This window comes from Psittacula echo (genome assembly GCF_963264785.1).
Source record: "Psittacula echo genome assembly, chromosome: 12".
NCBI lineage: Eukaryota > Metazoa > Chordata > Aves > Psittaciformes > Psittacidae > Psittacula > Psittacula echo.
The window spans coordinates 1,150,315-1,173,573 of NC_137747.1; positions in this window are offsets into that span (position 1 = coordinate 1,150,315).

Consider the following 23,259-nt stretch of genomic DNA (forward strand, 5'->3'; position numbering starts at 1 on the left):
GGCTTCTCAGAGGAGAATAATTAGCAAAATCCACAGAGCTCTGACATTAAGATAGGCTCGAATCTGAAGTTTGCATCCCACCTAGTGTCGTCCCTATCCCTGTACCACAAAACAGTGCAGAGCACAAGTAGTGTCACCTGAACTCCCAGCTACTGAGATTGGAGCTCTCCAAGCTCATTTGTTCTCCTCTCCTGGAGAGCTTCACCTTCAATTCCCAAGATAAAAAAACTCTAATAGTAATTGCATTGGAAGAAAGCAAAGTGAACGTAAAAAAAGGATACAGGAGAATTGCACTACTGCTGTCTGGTCAAAACCTCCTGCAGATAAAGTTCTCCACTTACAAAGATTAATACTACAACACTCATGCTGCTTTCTACTAAATGTGGGATTTTGCCTTCTCACTCGGAAGCAGCTTCTGTGGGTTTCTCAACAGTCTGAGTATTATTTTCATTCTAGGAATTCTGTTCCTATATAAGAGAAAGGCCTAACAACACAGAAGTTATAGACATACAGCTTCCATTAACCCAAGTGGGAACAGTTTGTCCACATTTTGTCATGCAGGGAACACAGGGGTGTGTTTGTGTTTATGTGTGTTTGGAGGAATTCCATGGAACATAGTGGCAGTTTCAAAACTGTTCCCTTTTGGATTTTTTCAACCCCAAATATCTACTTCATAAAATTGCTTTATAACAAACTCAAGATCTCTCACCCAAGTATGTGGCTAAACCTTTAACAGAATTTTACATTTCCCCATGGAATAGAAAAAAAAAAAATCATATTTCCTGAAGAAAAATTGTGAAAGAAAATTCTTAGAAGAATTAATTGTTAGCTGAAAGTACGGATTTCTGCCAACAAGATATTTATATGATAACCTGCATATGCTGGCTCAGACCTTCTATACACTTAATTTTTGGTGCTTTCCAAAATGCAGCCGACTTTTCTGGTTTCAGCAGAAAAGGCGAAAAGGCTTTCTTTTACTTCTTTTCACCAGAAAGGGAGCAGGCTTTCTCCCACAGGGTGCACAGCACTTGTGTATCAAAGGTTCCCACCTCAGCTCATGCTACTCCAAACTTTCTGGGGACAGAAGTGGAGCAGGGAGCTGAACTCCTCGCCTGGTCCCGACTGCTGTCAGCGCACTGGCACCCAGCACTGCTCTGCAGCCTCTGCGTGCTCTCCCAGATCATTCTTCACACACTCCAGCAACATTAAAGATGACAAGACATACGAAAAACAAAGTAAGAATAACAATAGCAATCAAACTTGTGAAAGATCAGGAGGCGACAGCTCCAGAAATATTAATAACTCTAAGCTTGTTTTATGTTAAAGTTCAGCTCTATCTTACAGAATCTGGGAGAAAGGATTTGTTGGAAGAAGTAAAGGACTAACAACATTTAGAAAAAACATATATTTGTCATTGGGAGCTACTCTTCAACTTCAAAGTGTCTTTAGTCTCTTAAAAGGATTTACATTTGAGCTGAAGGGAATTTAGGTAATGGGCAGCTCTGAGAGACATAGCCTCTAGCACAGTTTTCACATATCACACAGCTAAAGAAACAATTCCTATTGAGTTTCACACGATGATTTATCATCTCTGCAGTGCCCAAGCTTCTCACTGGCTCTTTAACATTCACTACACACTTTGTGAAACTATGTGGAAAATGATATAATTGACAAATGGTTCCCCCGGTCCTGCCTGGAAATCACACTATGCCTGTAGCCTCTTCCAGACCAAAATACAAATGAAGTAATTCCCAGTTTCCCATGAAGTTGCATCAATGATGTTGATGCCATTTTCCAAGCATGGGAGTACAGACATGGGGCATATTGAACCTGGAGTAAACCACACAGATTTTAGGACAGCCTATGTTCCAAGGAAGGAAGGAAACCACCATTTTCCTAAATGGGATGCTTGAGTCAGAGCCCAGGCTTCTACCAGCTAAATTACTTAGCATAAGGCTAAGATATTAAAGAGGATCTCAGACTAAAATGTGGAGTCAAACTTATCCATACATTGGATAAAATCTGTATCGTGACACAGGTCCCCAGTCTCACATCCAGATTCTTCATATTGGCTTGCAGTGTACAAGTTTTCAACCAGAACTAATCTTCCCATAAGTGCTATAAAACCAAATGGTACTATATACCAAACCCAAGAATCTGCTTCTAGAAACACCCTCTTTAGGGTATTTTATTTTTGAATGGAACATTTTTACCCAAATAGGGAAAGAGGGCCCGAGTTTCATTTTAGACAGTGGCAGATGCTGACCCGTGTGAATTCAGGATATCTTCACTACTTCGAAGACTTTACTCCAGATTTACAATCCTGAATATAAAATTAGAATCACTGTGATTTGTGGCTAATCATTCCACCTCTGAGTGCTTTTGTGGAATGATGTCGTTCTTCTGCCTCACAGAGTTTGCACATCAGATAAAAGGTGCTATAAAAATACATTTTAGAAGATTTACTGCTGTAATACACAATTTTCTGCCAACTCTTCTCACCTGGCAGAACTTTCTTTTCAATCTAAGCAAAAGATTGCCCTGAGAGAAGTCTCTTTCCTTGAAAATGCTCACTGTTCTAGTCAAAACCTGAAGACAGGTGTACAATGTTAGGTTTATCTCAGTCTTACCAATCACTGGGATTTTCCTGCTGGAGCACAAGGGGCTCTTTTAGCACCCATAAGCTGCACTGTAGTAACGCCTGTGTACCTGCTTCTGCCTCATGGTAATTTGGAGTGTTTTTTATCTCCCACCCCTACTGTTGCCCACCTTTCACATGGGAAGATCATAACTTAGTTTGGCTTTTCTTAGTATCTCATGTGCCCATGGTTTTAAATGCTTTCCAAGCTCAAATGAAGGCTCATTATGCAAAGCAAGGTGAGAATGAAACAAAAAGTAGACACATTTTTTCCTCATTTTCACTGGTTCCTTTTCATACACGGGTTCCTTGGTCATCCTGACTAACTTCAGAGTTTTTCATGGTTCTGAGGAAGAACACAAGTGTACTTTCCAGGGAATTCAAAATGTGATGAATTCTTAATAACAGAGCCAGACTGCAGCAGAAGTTACCAGCCCCCTGATTTCTCCTCAGGAAATACCAAAAACAGCTTTTTCCCAGCTACTGTTTTCACTTGCAGCCATCATTTCTTTTTTTGTGAGGCACTCTGAACAACCCCCCCCCCCCCCGCTTTAATGTGACAGAAATGCTTAAGTGCTTGAATATTGTAGATTAATTCTTGTGGTTTAATACCAGATTAAAAATAAATGTGCTCTTTGTGGTGTGTGTGACAAAGGCTGTTTTGAGTCTTTCTGGACTCTTTTGTTTCTTGTTGCTTGCAGATAGTACTTAAGAAAACACATCATTCCCAGTGGCCCCATGGACTAAAATATCCTTTTGAAAAGGAAGATTCCCCTCCTCCTTTTTACCTTGGGGCAAATCTAAGTGATAATGTGAAATACCTGCACAGAAACTGGCATCCTTGCTCTCACTAAACTGCGTATTGCACCTGAGGGCAAAACAGAGGGGTGTGTGTGATGCAGAGCACTTTGGCACGGATTTGAGGTTTCAGACTCTCCACATCATGTGATGATAGCTATTGATTCATGCTAAGGGAAAATTAACTCTCTAAAATCCATGACACTAATTCCAGGTTTGGGAACAGAAGCAGATGGAGGGGGTGCACAGACAGTCTTCTGAGCTCATCTCCTGGCCAGCGGCAGACTGGAAAGTGGGAGAGGGCCTCTTCCCAACATCCTTGGAAATAGTGCTTAGCCTTCATCTGGGAGAGCCTAAAATACCATTGAGTTTGCGTCTGGACCTTGTTCTGTCAGTGTCAGGGTGCAAACAGGCTCAGCGCTCTGCCATCAGTTAGAGACCAAGGAATGCATCGCCTTTGGGAGGCATTGCTGGCAAAACTGCTGGTGTGAACATGGCTATTCTGAGGGGAAAAAACCTGTCTGGCAGGCTTTTCCCAGGCCTAAGCCCTCCACTGCACCAGGGGGAAGGGAGAAGGCCTGTGCTGGCTGGGCATTCATGCCAGCCCTCACTGCAGAGGCTCCTGACACAGGTTTGGGTTAGCTCTGATAAAGAATAAACCTTCATGGGATGAAAATTGAGAAAGGATAATAATGGGAATCGTGGGCAAGGTCTGTCCTCTAAACCCGTGCTGCTACTCCAGTTCCCTTACTCAAAATCTGGAAGGGTCTAACGGGGATAATCTTTGGGAGCTATGTAAGACTACTGCAATACAAGAAAGACTTCTGCTGCCTTTTAGACTCCTTTTTATTTCAACTGCCAAAAACATCCCCCACCGGCTATAATGGAAATGGAACCAGCAATGAATTCAGAGATGGGGCTGCATGCGTTACAGGCCATCCTTTCGCACAGAAATCACTGTCCTTTTTAGGGACACTGGTGTGCTAGGATTTCCAAGACCTTCCAGTAACCATATGAGCATAATCTGAATAAGAAAGAATTAAATGTCTGTGAAAGATACGATCTTATTCCAAAGATCACTGAAGCACAGTCTGTTAACTCCAATGGGTTTTGAATGACCTCCTTGTGGAAAGAGGTCTGAAGCCAGGGATCCCATGAAAATACCAAACCCAACAGGAGAAGAAGGGGAATTTCAGAAGCAGTTGGATTCCTTGAAACATTTCTTCATTCTCCCCAGTGGCTTAATTCAAAGAGACAGTAAGAACAGTGCAATATCATGGCAAGTGAAAGGCTTAATTTCACAAACCAGAAAGGGGTTGGGAGCAACATGAGGGTAAAGTTGGCTGAAGTGAGAAACCCAACCAGGGTGATATGGCAGAAAGGCAGAACTTGAACCCAGATTTAACTTAAAGTTGTTCCCTCTCCTGCTTGCTTTCACACTCTGTTTCCTGCTTAACCCTGACTGCAGAGAGAGCAATTTGCAGAATTTCTCTTTCCCTTGATTTCACCCAAAGGACTTTGGAAAGGTAGATGCCAGTCCTGGATGCCTATGCTAAAACTGGGGGATGTTTTATGGGAATGTTGCCCACAGTGATGCAGCGTTTTCTGTGAACAAAACACTAAGATGCATTTCCTTTTCTCTTACAACATAAAACTGCTTCAAATGCTGCTTAGATATTAAAATCTTCATAACCCAAGTCAACTGGTCTTTTATTTTTCTTTAAGAAATTAGTTATAATTATGGCAATATGCAGTATTGTGTCTCTGTGACTTTCATATCCAACTTCAGTGTTTCTAATGTAGCTTCAGAGTCATTCTTTCCCCCCACCCACCAAGAAACAAAGGCAAAGATGATTGAAAAATCTTTAGGACTGTTTACATTTGGAATGTTCATGGGAAAACAGCTTTGAAATGAAAATACATTTTAACAAGAATGTTATTGTTTAGTTCTGTTCTGCTAAACATGACTTAAATACACTCAGTTTGTGTCTTTATTTATGGATTTGATTGGCAATTTAGGAAACTGCCATTGGTTATTTGAAGAGGGTGTTTATTTAGTGTTACAGTTTTGGGTCAGCTCCCCTCAAAGGAAACTTCAAACATATAGAATGGCAAACTTGACAAATCGTGTCAACACTTGGAATTGGACACTGCTTTCCATTAACTGTTAGGTAAACTAAATACATCTGCCAGGGACATCTTTTGTTAAGTGGTTATCAACATCTGTGCTCTACCAAGTAATTCTGATTGCCCTCCTTTTTGTCATTTTCATTAAAAAAAAACCCAGTAAAATTAAGCTAGAAAAAAAGACAGAAGAAATGCCCTCATTTGGAGGGCAGAAGATGCAAGGTCAGGTTTGAAAGATATTTGCACATGTAAATCCAACCCAGTGAGAACAAGGAGGATAACTCTCCTGAATTTGAGTTCAGAGGGATTAAAGGACAGTTTCACCTAGTTTGTTGTAATCAGACACAATCTGGCATACACACCACTTACATACTTCTGCAAAATCTGCTGGCTGACTCGATTTAGCTTTCAAAATGTGTCCTTAACCTGTCTGGCTGGCCTCACCCTGCTGTTGCATCACCATTGACTCCTCCGCTTGCACTGGAAAAGAAAATGATGGCTGTGTTTTGTAGTCAGAGTGTATCTTATGCCCTGAGAAGGTTCCTGAATGTCTCTCTGAGAACAGAGGGAGGAAAACACTTAATTCCTGAACCCTGAATGTGGGTTACACAGCCGTGGTGTGAAAGAGATGCTGAGCTGCTGAGCCCTGCAACAGACATTTTGCACACACCTTGGCAGGATACCCAAGACACTTGGGCAACCCAGAGTAAAGCAAGACTACTGAGGACTCTAGGGGCTTTCAGGGCTAAGCAGTAGCTGAAATGGAAGTATAATTTTGGTTAAATACATATATATATACACCCCTATACAGTCAAGTCTAGCAAGTCATTCATCTGACCAAGTGTAAATGTTTGTCTTAAACTGAATAGCTCCCTACCTGCACTGAGTGGCTGAGGTAGAGCTTAAAGCCCATCTATCTAAATGTACCAACACCAAATGTGTTTTCTAGATTTGGTTCCTGGTTATTGCACCAGCAGGAAACGCAAAATTGATAGGAAGTATCTACATTTACTAAGTCGAGGAGAGTCACTCCATTAATATAAATGGGCTCTGAACCAAGTCTTAAGTGATTTAACACAACAGCACTGATCTTCAAAGCAGATATGCTTGTTGAACTCAAAAGCTACAAACAAAGCATTGTATTATACGATTTATTTGGCAATCACAATTCCTCTTCTCCCACACTTAACCTTGGGAGAACTTCTGATAACTTTGGACATTTTGTTGGAGACCTTACTAATCTAAGCGTCCGACTTCTGGGTCACACCATCTCAAAGTTAATCGCAGTTTATTTGGGAATCTCAGCTGGAGGTTTCCCAAGAGCCTCTCTGAAACCTCCACGGTTTTCCAGCTCCATCTGACTCAGACAATCTTTCAAACTGCCTTTTACAGCATTTAGGTACTTTCCGCATCTGGCCTTGAACCTGGAAGTGTGTGAGGCTCAGACTCAGTAAAACATAAACTGAACTTTAATGAACCCTATAAACAGAGAATAAAATAAAGCATAAAATCTCTGTTGGTTTGCAAATTGGCCTGGTTCTTTTTTTTGTTTATTCATTCATTCATTACCCTTGCTTTAAAAGAACAAAAATGATTTTAAGTTCAGTGACTTCCTGAGAAATACAGAACACCAAACCACTAGTTTGGTTTTGAACCTGCCATTTAATTCTTAACATCCAGGACACACCACTGCAGACGTTATCAATATTGCTTAGTTAAGCCATATTCCTGTATTTTTCAAAAAGCTCTTTTCCACTGCTTTTGGCAGGATTTCCATAAATGATTAGAATGATAATGCAGGCAAATTCTCTGCTGGAACTCAGTACCATGGACAAAAAAATGGATTTTTACATTCTCATAGTGGTCTCTAGACAGCTGCAGATATCTACCGTATTTGTAAATGGTATGTACATGCTATGACAAGCTCTGCATACAGCTTCCACTTCCGCTCACCGTTAATAAGTATATATGAACAATTGTCCATATGTAAACATTTTAAGCCTTTCTACAATAAAGTCTTTGAAAGAGCAGCAGGTACTGTACCTTTCCCCCCTGAAATCTCTCTCTGTCAATACAACTGTCATCTCCAGATCTTCGTTTTGTGAGGTTTGGATCAGGCCTCCCCCAAAGGTTTTGTCTTTTTTCTAAACTCTCTATCCCTCACCTTATCATTAACCTTTTAAAGTCTGACCTCTACACACACAGTTTCTTCTGGTAGACAGTTTTCATTAGTTTATGTTGTTTGTTTTTGCACAGAAACCCACTCTACTATTCTACAGATAATTCGCTTTTCTTTCTCTGTCTATACAAAGTGGGATGTAAAACTGTGAGGCAACAGCTCTGCCCTTCCCAAAATTTTTTCCCATAGAAAAGCCCAAAAGGGGTCTCAATCCGAACAGCAGTGTGTCATTCACTCTCAGTACAAAGACATCCGCATTCAAAATGAGCTTGCAGGAAACAGGGCACCTGATGTCCTGGCAAACATCCCCTGTTGAAGTTTAGCTGGAAGTTTCCAGCCCTTTCCAAGGATGAAATAGAATTCAAAATATCCAGTGCTTTTCACAAGGATGCAAAGACAACATTATGCAAATGTTAAAAAGTCCCCAAAGGAATTGCCAGCAGTACTTAGAGAAGCTGATGAAGTGTAATAACTGTGGAGGCTTTTCCTTGCTCCCCAGTGACTGGCTGACTCCTTACAGCACTGGGGGTTTCAGTGAGGAGTAGGATTGCACCAGAAATCACCTGCTTTACTGCTGGGAAAAGGTCTTGGTGTGCCCAAAAGAGGAAAGAAAGCAGTCCCAAGAGTGCTACAGCACGCCTGTGCCTGCAGAGCTGTGTATTGCTCAGTTTTGTAGCCAAGGCCTTAGGGATCCATCTGAAAATCTTCCTTGATATTTAAAACAGCAGCAAACTAACCCTGAAATGTTGGTACAACTAGCTCTAATACATGAGAAACATCTCTCATGGACAGGTTATAAAGAACAGGAACATTTGGCAAACAAACTAATCTTAGCACACGCAAAACATGTTTCAGTATAAAAACTGGGGGCACCAAACTCTGTCACCAAGAAATTCCATTTTGATTCAAAATGACATCTCCTAAAGAACGATCACAACTGACCATAACACAAGACAGTAAAATAAATAATGCTATTTCTAGAAAGGAATTTATAGTCCTGAAGTCATTTAAGAACAGAAAGAAGGTCAGGAAGAAGGATCACATTATAAAATGAAAGCTATTCTGACCTAATGAATAGCAAGGAGACATTTTGGCCACCTCCTAGGGAGCACTGATTATGGCCACTCAGCAACCTCTCTAGGTGGTGGTTAAAACATCTTGTTTCTATTCATTAGTTCAGCGGTGTATTCATTCCACAACAGAGAGAGTTTACAAACCCCTCCCTCCTCCCCTGCTGTACCCCTGGTTTGCAAATATATCATCCACAAGCAAAAAAAATCTGGAATTGCACATCAACATGCCTAAATCCTCATTTCTGCTTTCTTCCCCATTCCCCTTCCATGATATTCTGTATTTATACATAACACCCACTCTTCAGAAATTGCAACAAAGCCTCTGTGTCTCAGAGGAGTGAGGTTAGAGACCGTTTCCGCAGTTGCAGGAGCAGAAAAGGAATGTGAGTGCAAAGCAGAGACACTCGGTGTGCCGGTGATGTGCCCGGCTGTAACGCATCAGTCAGGGCCTATAAGCAGATCACTAGCAAGACTAAAGCAGGATCATTGTGTGCACTTGGGGTGGCTGAGGGGCACTGCAGCCATGCAGGAGAATGTATTCCTTGGAAATTGCTATTCTATGTCTGTTAAAGTCATTATATGCTCATAGCAGGGAATGAGTTACACACATTCTTGCTAAGTCTTGTGATACAAAGGACATCCTGACCCACTGGTCTGCCCATTCCATTCTCCTCAATCTCTTAACACTTCTCATAGATTCATCCAGTGCATCCTAACGGTGCCCTGGCGTACATGTTGCCCCTACTCCCTTCACTTCTCTTGAAAATAAACGTCCCTGCCTTGATGGCTATAAATCTTTTCATTTCCAGCCCAGAAGTGTCCTGGCTAGTTCCTGCTCAGTAGCTCTTGCACCAACATCTGTCATTTAGCTTAAATTTTATCTTCCCCTGTCAAACCAAAAGAGAACAAACCCATCTCTGTTTTGCATTCATACTGCTAAGACAAACAGTCCCAGTTCCTCAGGTCCCTCCTGCAAATAAAGGATCTCACTTCCTATTGATAGCTCTGATCCAGTACAAGTTCATCTTCCCTGCATTCAGAACATCAGAAAGGTACCCATCTTTCACAACTGCCACAAAGAGGTGGCAGCCTCCACCCCTCCATCATGCACACCTCGGGACCCACCAGCTTCAGGATTTCCCTGGGAAGAATGCAGACAGGCGCCAGGCAGCAGGGCTCTGCTGGAAGTTTCCCCAGCCCCTCACTTGCATCTTTAGAGATGTTAAACGTAGCCTTTGAAAACCTGCCCTGCACAGGGTTATCTCCAGTTTCACAGAGATTCTGGGAACAGCATCACTGCACCTTATTCTAGCCACACTGATGTGTGCTGCGCTGTGTAATAGCTGCTGTTGTAGATTTAGCGCAAACATAGGCAGATGTAGTATCTGTATAAAAACAAAAGTGTGTTCGAAACAGCACGTGTAACACCTCAAGTTTGTAACTTAAATCGATGCAAAGAAGCGTGTTATAAATCCCACGTGCCTGAGGCATATCACCACTGAAAAAATACCGTTCCCTGACTGAAAGCAGAAGATTTCTCTCAAGCCAGCAGGAAGAAAAAAATCAGCGTCTCTGAGACCATTGCAAGCACATTTCCACAAGGTCAAGAGCCATTTCTGTCGGCAGTACCACCTGCCTGTCATGATAAATAATTTTCATTCTGATTTGTGAAGTTTGCTGCCACGGGAATGAGCCCATTTGCTCCTTAATGTATGTAAGATGTGGAGCACGGCACACAATCTGCAACAAACAGACATGCTCCAATAGCTTATACATCTGTCCTCAATATTTCATTCCCTAGAGATGTCAGTTTTTCAAGTGCAAGGTTACAACAGTACTGATCCCTGACCAATACCTTACTTTAAGGTCTAAGCACTAAAGAAACATTTGTACTTACACAGAGGACTTCTCTCCAGCAGTAAGACCATGTCTGTCACTGAAAAAGGAAATGCAATCAATGCTCTTGCTTTTAAAACATGTTCCAAAACCATGCAAATATTGTAAAATCTTGTTATTTCACACATCTGTATGGTCATGCAGATTCCTCAAACCAAGAATGTTTTACTTAATGAGTGATATCTGCCACAATACTTTTGTAAAGAAAATATTTCAAGGTATAAGGCTGTGGATCATGTGTTAGAGGAGCCAGGCTGGTTATGGATTTGGCTGGGTGCACCCAAAAGAGAGCACTAGCATAGCCCTGAGGAGAGTGTTCAAGAGGCTTTGGTGAGTCCATAGTGCCAGCTCAGACTTCTCCTCTCATGTTGGGTGCTGCTAAAATTGCAGGTAAGCACACCAGTAGGGCTGAATGTCTGTGAAAATGTCAACATTAATGTGCAAAATCACTGGGCGAAAAACTGTTCAGAAAACCCAGGCAAACAACACCACACACTGAAAAATGCTGTGGTTTTATACCATTAAAAATATGTGGGCTGGATTAACAAATTATAGTCACTCTTATGGTTGTATAGGTGTTTTGTGAGTGGGTTTTAAGACATATTATCATACTGCTATAAAGAAAAAGAAAGAAATGCTACAGCTGCTCTCTGCCTTACAGCATCTATTCTGCACACGGAAATACAGCTGTTGTCTCGCTGGATGCCACAATGCCTAAAAAGACACCAGCATCAGAAATTCCAGAGACTCACCCAAGATTATTTACAAAGCTCCATCTGTTCCCATCTTAAGCAAGGATGTTGGAGAAGGAAGGTTTGGAAAACCTAAGAAGAAATATCCCAAGTATTGCATCTGCTTGTGCAACCTGGCAACATTTTCGAAACACAAATCCTCTTAACAACAGTCTCAGACTGTTTTTGAGGTTTGGGAACTGCGTTTGCCACTGTTCCCTGAAGATCAGCAAGACCGTCAAACAGGTGAAGCAATCCTCACTGTACGGAGCGACTGAAATACAGGGCTCAGCATGTTAGTTTTTTGAACTGTGGCTTTCCCTGAAACGGGTTTATAGAGGGAGATGTGGTGGTGTCCAACTGTGTGCAACTTGCCTGCCTTACCCTAATGTCCCCAGCACTGGGGTCTTCCAGGGCAGACAGATAAGCACATGCTGAGTGAGATGATGCAGCAGATGCTGGTTAACGCTTGTTAAACTATTTCCACTCACCAATTCCCTGATTCTCTCCATCCCAAAGACTTCCTTAAAATTCTTACTGAAAACTCATTCCTGGCACATGATTTTCACTCTGGGGAAATCTGCATGATTTTATCAAGCCAATATTTTTGACACATATAGTAATTTTCTATTTGTGCCAACCTTTGTCCCAGCAACATCCTGTAGTGCCTGTGCCTCCCTGCAGGTAGCACAAGCCATCATGCGAACCATCCCATTTGAACACACTACCACTTGCTCACATTCTCCTCTTCCTTTCCCTCCCCCAGACATTCTTTGACATCATTAGTGGCTAAATCAGATTCTTTAATTGAAAGAAATATAACTGAACTTTCTTCTGTTGGGAATTTGCCAGAGGCCACATCATAAGCAATGTCAAAGAATATTGGAAATGATATAGACCTCTGACATTTGTGTTTAGCGATTCAGCTGCCCCAGGTGGTTTGTTTGGGATCGGAATTTGTCACTGCTGTGAGGAGATAGTCTTTGGTGGCTCAGGCTTAAGGATTGCTACAAAGAGATATAATAAGATATGTTTAAACAAGTCACTGGAATGCAATGCTTTAATCTCCTACAATGTTTTGCACAGCCATGTCCAGAAGGATTTCTTTACGAAAGACATTGAAGCATTGTCTTATTCCCTCTGAGATAGCAGCAATTAAAAAATACCCATTTTCTAGAGCACCTTGCAGCTCAAGTAGGAAATATTGAAATGTAACCAACTTATTTAGCATTCACATCATTCCTTTGTCTTTACGTCCCATCTTCTAAATACATGAACAATTGGCAGTTATTCACTGAACCTTCTGCCACAACTGTACAAAACCCCAATTATTTGTGGGATCCCACGAGTGGGCTTCATGTTGCATTTTTCAGATCAGCTTTGCATCTTCCAGTGTATTTGTCTTCTCAAAGAACCACTTGTCTGGAATGATACTTCAGAGGTCACCTAATCCATCCCTGTGCCCTGAGGATTCTCATGCACAGTACAGCCTTCTTGTAGCATTCAAACTCCACAGCCTGTATTTCAAACTGAACTGTTGGAAGTTTAAACCAACCTTGCTTCATTTTCACTTTTACTTCTTTGATGTTTTCAAATTTCTCAGAAACATCCAATTCACATCCTCCAGAGTCTGCAAATAACTCATCTCCGAGGCTCCTATGTACATCCGCATAGAGAATCCTCCACTGTCCAGAGACCCTGCCTATGTGAGAACTGCCACATGCACCCAACACTTCAGGATTTGTAGTCACTGCACATCTAAACCATGGTGTTTGTTACACTTAGGATTACTGTAAAGCCAAGCACTTAACAAATGTAAAAATATTAAGTTCCTTCCACATTGCATGAAACTCATTTCACAAATCCACGAACATTTTGGACAGAAAATGTATTTCCCAACAGTCATGATTTTGAGAGCAACAATTTGCTATTCTTGTGCTTCTGTCTTTTGGGGCTTCTACTGTCAACTTCAAAAGAATCATTGTTAATTGTTAATATTTATTTCCAGCTAAGGTTGATTTATTGCTGCATGTTGAATTGATTTATTGAGTTACTGCTCTCCCTTGGCATCTCAGGTTTTTGCTGACAGGCACAATGCTTCCATTTCCCCCAGAGAAATGGAGCTGATCTGAGATTACAAAAAGGCTTTTTCTACACAGCAGCTAGGGACCACCAACTGCCTGATATAGGGGAAACCCTCTGACACATCTTATTCCCTCTATCATGATAAAGAGGAATAAATCTTTGCAATAGAGATGTGAATACTCATAGTGGAAGACGCACGGATGCATACCCTCACCCAAAGCACACATGCAAAGAAAAATAAAGAGGAGATTAAATATTTCGAAAGTTTTGCTAAAGTGTTTGCAGTATTACCTTTTCTATCTGCATATGCATTTGTAAAATGGAGCAACAGGTGAAAGCATGTCCTGAGCATGAGGTCAATACCTCCCCTTACAACAGGCAGGTCTCACTGCCAGCAAGACAGCACTGTTTGTCCACAGCATCCTTGAGATAGCCACCTCCGTGTAAGTCTCCAGTCTCCATCCAGTCCCTGACTGCATTGAGCATGTGCTTATTTGTAGTTTTGCTGGGGGGTCACCTCCCACAAGTACCCAGTTTTTGTCAATCTTCAGGATTGTCATTAGATAAAGGTTTCAAATTCTAATCATTTGGGGTTGTACCTTGCTGCAGCTGGGATTATTCTGCTTTGTGAATGCACTCTGGCCTGATTTGGCATAAACCACTTAAACTGCACTTAAACTGCCCTAAAATCATTATAGCAATCCTTAGAAAGAAGTATTTTGGGGAGTCTTTTATGACACTTTGGTGACTTTGTATGTATGTTATTTGCACTTGTATAAACCTTTTTCTTTCTCTTACCCCAGTCAAACCACTCATGACTGAAATACAAAACTGAGCTATTACCAGTTTTCTTGCAGGCAACATCCCATAAAGTTTTAAAGACAGATTTATACAGTTACAGATTTAAACACTGCAGATTACTCATGTAGTTGACACCTTTCACTTTCTATCAAACAAATATTTATTAAAGTACAAACAGGGGCAAAAAAGAGCAAGTTTTTTTCCCTGCCTTGATCAGATGGAGAGAGGATGGAGTAGAAATGAGCTGCTCTAGGAAAACATCTGCAGAGAGAAATTTCTTGCACAAGAGCAGAGAAAGATTATGGGGAGAGGGTAGGAGACGATGTTGCAAAGTCAACACAGAATGGAGACCAGACCCCAGGAAAAAGGGTCACCCAGTTTTTGCATGCACTGCTTTAGTGGAATTGTGCACAGAGGTGGCTTTGACACATGGCTGGTGTGAGAAGCAACAGCAAACACAGAGGGGCACCACTGTCATCAAGATCCTGGAATAACTGGGGAGTTCATGGTAGTGGATAAGGCCATAAGGAGCAAGGAATGAAGAACTAAGTGTAATCTGGCTGCTTACAAGTCAAAACCTTGGCAGGGGCACACTGAATGCTCAATCCTGGAGCACCGGCATCTGGGGGCTCCCCAGAGCAGCAAGCTGGCATAGTCAGGAACAGGGCCCTAGAAACAGTTCATGTCCTGCAGTGCCATGCAGTATCCCAGCCTCCCTTTGTTAGCTTTAGACTCCTTTGTTGTCTTGTCTTATTACTCCCTAACTCTGAAAATATCTAAAGATGAATGTCTGCAATCGCAAGCAATAAATGCAAATAAAAGCATACAGCGGCCTTGAGCCCTGGCTGTTTTTGACTGCAGTCTTGCCCTTCCAAAGGATGACTACACATGCCAAGAAGCCAGTCCCTTAAAACCACAATGTCCCCAGGACCCCAGACCTCGATCTCTGCCCTTGTCCGCTGTTATACTCCTCACACAGCAAACACGGCCTTATGGTGTGAGCCTTGCAGCGCCAAGTGCGGAGGACAGCTGGGTGACAAGGATAGCTGTGGACAGGGGCAGTGGCTGTGCCCAAGGGACGTCTCCATTTAAAAGAAAAATCTACAGCTTATGCTTGAGATCACTACAGTGGCATCTGGTAAAATGCAGAGCCGTGTTGCTGCTTGCTGTTTGTTTTGGTTTGAGCCCCCATACCTTGTTCCAGTGATTTACAAATGTTGGACATGAATACACCCAGGTGGGAACAGCCAATAATGGCACCATGTGCCAGTTTACAAAATAACAGCTGGGTTGGATCTCCTGCCAAAATTCAGATGATTTTTAAGTAAAGGAAAGCATTTTACAAGTCGCCTTCAGCCCAGATTGAAATATCCCTGACACCATACAGAGTTGTTGAAATGCTTGTCCCGACTCTTCTGTTTAAATGGAAAACTGATCGTGGAGTTGGAAGCAGAAGTGAAAGCATGGCAATGAAAGCTATCCCAGAGTAGGACGGGGCTGACCACAATCAGATAGGGAGCACATCCTACATCACAGCCCCAACACCACTGCCAGTTCCATTCTCCAGTCCCAGTAAGGAGCTGGGCACCTGCAAGGACCTCCTGTACTAACTCAAGACATGGCTTTTCTCCTTCAGTGTGGCACCCATAGAAGTAGCTTTGGGCTGTGCTTGGATACCTTTAGAGAAAATCTCAGAGGGAGTACTCACAGTGATGCTCCTCTATTTTGTGCAAAAAGGTGGCTCCACGATGGATGAAGAGTCTTTACAGAAGCCAGCGTGGGAAGCAAGTGGATTTGTTCATCCCTTAATGTGACCACAAAGTTGGAATTAGACTTGCAGCAAGCTCGTGAGAAACAAACTCAAGCCCTGCATCCCTGTCAGGCAGCATTTGATTAGGAGCACTTCAAAAAGGTGGCAAAGCCCCACTGTGTTTCAGTCTCAGATGGTGCTCGGGGAAGTAGCACTCTGGACATCCCGGCTGGGCCATTCCCGCCTGCTTCCCCTTTCTTTTGCTCTTCATACAGAGCATACCTACAACAGAAGTAGGTAGGTTGGGAGCATGTTCATTTTGTATATATTCACCCCATATTACAAAGATCATTAACACAGATTTAGGTGCAAGATAAAGCTGGTAAAGAAACTGCTACTGTCTTTCATAGTTGTTCTTCTGTATTTATTTATTTAACTGATTATTTATGTACAAATGCTGCTGCAGATGCCTGTAAAAGACTGGATGTTGGAAAACCCTGCTGGAATCATGCCTATTGAACAGTCTAATGCCATGAAGAGGAAGGGTCAGACCTGGCCTTATCATAAGTAAATACATTAAAGGCCCCAGTAATGCAGCTTTAATGTGTCCTGCCTCAGCACTAGAGGGAAATGCAGCAGATAAAAGTGGGAAATGCAGCAGATAAAAGTTAAGCCTCAGCATCACTCACACACACACCACATCTGCAAGTTCTGAGCACAGCAAATACTAAAAGCATATCTCTGCCGCTCTGAATAGACAGCAGAGAAATACCTAGCATTTGTCTTTACTTCTGCCTTGGGAACAGGAGATTTTGTTTGCCACAAGGCTGCATTTTATTTCAAAATCACCCGACAAACAGGATTGCTGTGTATGCTATCAAAACGGGATGCAAAAGCAAGATCTTCAAAGCACAACTTAAATAACTTTAGTCTTGAAAGAGAATGGGAGGGAAACTAATTTAAGCATTTTGCTACTCATGAAGCGTTTAATTTCTGAAATAGAGTGCTTGGCATTAATATGGCCTATTGGAGGCCACAGCTCTTGGCTCCCTGCATGTCCCTCGAAGGGCACACTCTTCTCAGATTGCTGGTACTAACTTTTTGGAAGATGGCATTTGTTGCTCTGAATGCTTTGTGAAGCTATTGTAGCTGGAGGGGCAAGAGGCATTTTTTCCTTTGTTTGTAGTGCTTCCACAATCCTAAATAAGCATTGTCTATAGCACTGTCTGTATTGCCATGTCTTGTTCCCACCCACTTACATGGCTTAAGATCCTTCACTTCAGAGTAGTATCTTCAGCAGCCAAGGAACTTTAAACTTTGCATAAAATGAGGGCCACAAATCACAGTCTAAATTCAAATTAATCTCAGCAAGTATATGCCCCAGACCTACTTTCTGTGTAGACAATAGATAGTCTTTGCTGAATTATAGCAATGAGGCCTGATCCTGCAAGGTGCTGAAAGTCACAAAAGGCAGAGGGGGCTGAGGACTCTCAGGGGTCTTGGTACTTTGTGCTGCTCAGTCTCAGCAGAAAGAGGGTAGTAATGGACAAATTTAACTGTGCCTTTAGGAGTTTTATCTTGCCTCCTCCACTCCCTGACCCTCTAAAAAGGCATCTCACCGGGCTGGCTATTTCTCCAGATCTTGTTTTAATTATTTAAGTTAAGAGAGAATAGTTTTTGTCATTCCTTTTTGTGGAACACTCTGTACTTGGGGGGCCTCAGCTGGATATCCTGGGTTATGCAACCAATGGTTAAAGCCAATGGTTAAAGCTATTGTTTTCAGAAAGAAATTGCATGAAGCTCATTAAATGCACTCTGATCAGGGGAGGCGGGACACGTCTTTAAAACTGCATTTGGATCCAATCCTATTGTCCTAGATAGGGCTGCCTTCCCTCATTCCTGATTGAGTCTTAAAGAAACTATTGTTTAGCCTTAATTAATTTCATATTGGGCCGTATTATCACATTGAAGCTGGCGTTTGCTTGGAGATGCCTTCAGATGGAGAAGTGCTTTAAACCAGAAGAGGGCAGCAATTTCCCTGACAAGACTCAAAATGCAGTACAGTGGTTTATTTAAAACAGGTTTGACAAGGTCTGAACAATCCAAAGGGCACCAGACTCACTGCAGTGCAAGCTAGAAATAGAAAAAGAAAAACATGCATGCAAGAGAAAGGTTTGTCATTCATTACCCAGCTATTCAAACCACAGGTGTATAAATACTTCAGGCTTTATTGGCCTCTTGACTTAGATAGTGTTGAGCATTTGTTATCAGTCTTAGACACTTTATAGCCACTACGATGGACTAGAGCCTGCATTCATAAAGGAAGGAACAAGCATGTCACTCGTCTTTCTCTCCAACCCCCATGATTTATGTACATAAGCAGAATTGGTACTGGAAGTTCTTGTTCTTCAACACATCAAAGTGGACCAAAAACTAGCCTTCAATCAGGAGCCATCCTACAAGCCAAACTAATTCCTGATGCAATTTTACTTCAGTTTTGCCTACTGTGAAACTCTTGCAGAAAGGCCTGATGATGACAAAAGATTCTGCCCTTGCTCCTAAACTCTCTGCCTCTGTAATATTTACCCTCTCCATTAACAAGCACTATTAATGGCACAAGCCATTAACTAGCACTATTCTGAACAGATTGTTTAATGGTTTAATATGGAAGCAGAAGCAGAGTATTCCCGAAATTTCCCTGTGACCATATTGCCTTCCCATTGCTAAGTAAGGAAAGATAACCAAATAATCTACACCATGTGTGACAGGTAATGCACAGCTGGTGGCAGCAGACCAGGGCTCACCAAGGGGCAGCCTGAACTGCTGGGAGATTTTAGAGCAGACCTAGGTGGCACCATGTTGCTTGTTGCCTTTTGGCTGTCCAGAAGTGGATCAACAGCCCCCAGGCTGGTCCCATCCAGGCTTCTCCATCCCCAGATCCCTCCCCAAAGGCACTGCAGGGAGGAGGATATCCCTCAGCTCCTTCCAAGGACATCTCATTTTCATGAGATGCCTGAAATGCAGGAAATCAGTGGTAAGTGTGGCCACAATACACTGAAAAGTTGTAACAGCTACAAGGTGGCTGAGAATGTTTTGGGGTTTTTCTCCCAAATAATTGGTTTTCTTGATTTTCTTTTGTTTCATTTCTTCATGCCTAATTTTCCCCTTCAAGAAGCTGTTCAAGGACTCGGTTTACTGCAAAGAGCAGACAACAAGTCCTCTCTTACCCAAGAAAAAACGAAACCAAGCCAAAGGATACTTTGGGTTAATGCAGAAACATGCTGGAGGGTTCTTTGGGGAAAAGAGGGATCTGGGGAATCCTGGCAGCTCTTTCTCGCCATACATTTTCCCTTCCAAAAAGCAAATAAAAGGCAACTGCCAGGGCGAAACAGGCTGCGTGCTGCTAATCCCAGAGAGGCCAAGAAATCTTGAGGGTTTTTCACTGAGATGTGAGGCAGTTCAATGTCAGCACTCAGCTATTGACCAGCTTGTTCACTGCTCTGCCTACCTGTGCTTAAATAGATGCAGCAGATCCTTCTCTGGTGTAAACTGCTGAAGAAATCATTCCCTTGATGGCAGTATCAATTTTTAATGCATTTTTGTTAAAATATTTTAAAGGTTTGGACACTGATTTTTCTTGTATGAACAGAAACCAAAAAGGGCTGATAAACCCAAATAGGTCCAGGAAAAAAACCAAAATAACTAGGTCTTATGGAAAGAGATTAATACATCTTAAACATGAATACTCTATCCCTTCTACAGAATGACCCATCCAACCATTTTTAATATGTCTTTATCTTCATTCATGGGGTCTAGCAAATAGTCTGAGAAACTGTCTTGGTATATATGGCTTTTCAGTTCTAGCTATTTAGTATTAGTCACTTGCAATATAACTTTACGCATACTAATTTCTTATTAGGAACTGAACTGTTAAACAGGAATCCAGAAAAATAAGTTATCTGGAAGAAAGATTTTTGGTATAGAATTTGAATTGTAGGTTTTTCTAATGTCCGTAAACACTCCTCTAAGAAATTAAAGATCCTTGCAACCTGCAAATTATGGAATTAGAAACCCATACAAACTGGTTTAGTATGTGAATAGCATTGCTAGTCACAATACTGTTCACCATTAGTTTCGTTTTTAAATGCCATCTCTAATCATTTTTCTCCCATCATAATGTTGCCCTGTCATCTCTTCCCTTCCCTTCCTCCAGGCAAATGTTGATGTAGGAAATGCAGGAAAGATTTTGTGCTGAGAAACAGTTGGGCAATTTTCAAGGGGTTTTTAATGGCATCTTTTTTTCTCCTGATCATTTGTTCTACCTTTGACCTTTGTGATATCCTTCTCCATTGTTTTACTTCAGGGAAGCATTTAAAAAATTGAAGTTTAAAAGAAAAAGCTTCTTAAGGGCATATATATACATACCATGGGCTATCACTGCAACTGAGGTTCTTGCCTCATAAGTTTCTAATGAAAACAGGTAACCAAATTTCCATGATAAACCCTGAGAACAGCTGAAATGTTGCACATTTTAACAGCAAGTTAAGATTCAGCATTTAGTATTACAGGGGAAAAATAAAGCAACAAAATTACTTCCTTCACATTTTTATCATCTGCAAGAGTGAAAACTAGCTTTCAGATAGATGCCCAACATGAACACTAACTTCCAGGATGTTGGGGATTTTCTGATTCTGATAGCAAGCTTGTCTGTGGAAGTCTTCAAGGAAAAGTAAGTTAACATTTCACCTCAGGAACAATAGGGAAAGAGCCATATCTAGGTGATACTGTTGGTTTAACAACTTGTTTCTAAAGTTTGCTTATTTGGAACTTTTATGATCTCTATTACAATAACTCAAGTAGCACAAGAATGATGTTTATCAGCCAAAACCAGCTGCAGAGATAGCAGTAAGGGAGAAATGGAGAAGATGAAGTGCTTTGAACAGGTTGTTCACATCTGGTACCAGCCTTCCCAGAGCGCTTCCCTGGAGGCTTGCCCTTCCTAGAACCACTTCTAAAGCCATGGCTATGCTTGGAGCCTCTCCATAGCCACCACCTCTAGAATCCTTGTTATTGAAAAGACAAAGCAAAAAGAGAAGCCAGAGAAGCTCACATAACAACATTATGGATTGAGAATAGTCTTCAATGCTTTAGCTGTTACATTGGATGAGCAAATTAGAGGTTGCCCAAAAAAACCCAACAAACCAAAAACCCCAACCAACCAACCAAAAAAAAACCCCAACCATCCCTATCCCGTTTTCTTCTGACCTGGGAGCCAGGCAGCGGGTTCACAAGGATGTACGGACTGTGCCGATGGCCCGTCGGTGCTCTGGGGTGAGCCCCGGCCGCGGGCAGGACCCGAGGCACCCCGGAGCGCCCTGGCCCCGCTCCCCCATCGGCTCCCAGCCTTTGAACACACCAGCCACTACCTTGTAATTAACAGCAGCAGTCATTCCGGGTGTTCTTAAACAAATGAGGCCGGGAAGGAGGGGTGATGCCGAGGTGTTTTCCCTCGGGGGGAGAGGCGCGGGAGCTGCCAAGTAGCGGAGAGAGGCGGGCAGCTGCCGGGGAACACGACCTGAAGCCGCTGCCCGGAACCGGGCTGTAAAGAGGGACAGACTCAGCAGCAGCTGCCCCCCGAGCCGAGCGCACCGGGACGATGAGTCCCGGGGCAGGAGGGCTCCAGCGCTCGCCGGTAGGGTTTGCAGCCATAGCTCGGCTGCAGCATTGCAGCCTGGGCACAGGAGGAAGGACACCTTCCCCAGAGCGCCCGAGTTCAGCCCCTGAGCCCTTTCAGGCTGTTTTGTACCCATCAAATTTACCAGCCTTTTTGGCTATAAAATCTGTGTGCAGAGACAGGGCTATTTCAGAAACAATGCTCACCAAAACACGGCAGCAATAGGCAGCCAAATAATCTTTATGAATTTTGTAGCTATAGGAAAGAAAAGCAGGAAAAAAAAACCCCAAACCCCAACCCTCCAGCCCCAAGCAGCACAAAATCCAGACTGTGCAGTTACTGTGGAGCTTTTCTCCTCCCCCTCTCCCTGCCCTGAAAAGAAGGAGGGAGAACATACATGGTGACATGAAACACTTCAGAGAAAAGCAAACAAATATTGGCTTCTCTGGAGAATCAGAAACATAATGATACTATAATGCTAGCAGTTTATTTTTCACTGCCTCGGGCTGCTTGGCAGAATGTCACAATAAAATCATCTAGGCATGAGAGATTAACTGATGTCTATTTTGCTATAAGGCTCCGCACTCTTCCCACTGAAGGACTTTTACACCTGCCGAAGAACGCTGCTTCGCAGTCGCCATCGAGTTGTGGCACTAGGAAGGAACCCCACAGCCTTTGATCAAGTTAGAGCATGCGGGTTCCTCGGCCAGCTCCTGGAACACCAGCTGGGCGACCGAAACTAAGCGCCAAGCACCAAGCTGAGCTCTAGCTGCAAAGATCTTCATCTACGCCACCAGAGAAGCAAAAAGAAACTCACGGTGGAGGGGCACACGAGCGCTTAAATCATGCCACAATCTGTGCACAGGCTCATGGCATTCTTGGGCTGGGGAAAACCATGTTGTGGTACAAACCCTGGGCTTGGCTGAAGACAGTGAAAATTCCCCCTCTGAGCTGGGGTTTCACTTCATACACTTCAAAGCAACGGAACATGCCAGTTTGGGCATTGAGAGCCTTTTGGAACAGGTGGATCTGCTGTCAGCACAGCCACGTGCCTCTACACAGCCCAAAATAACTGCTTAAATACGGTTCTTTTTTCCCTAAGCATAAACAGGCAGCAGCGGTATCCCTGATAAATGATTTTTTGCCTCTGAATTATTTCCTGATAGGCAAGCAAATGTACATTTAGCATTGGAGAAATGCATTAACACTGGGAAGAACAAGGGAGACAAACAGTATGAATAGATCCATCAATCAGGTGTCCTGTCCCATCCCCCAAAGCTTTTACTTAACTTTAAAAGCAGTAGCACAGCCTCTGTCTGAAGCTCACTCTTGGCTTTTTTCAAGATCAAGCACTGGAATTTTATTAGCCTATACCAAGAACTGTTTCTGTAAACTTTTCCCCAGAAGAACATTGAAACCATTTGCATCATTTTAACTCGCTGGCTGCAGAACAGAGTTTTAAAATCTACACTAAATTAAAAAATAATAATAATAAGGAAGAAGAGGA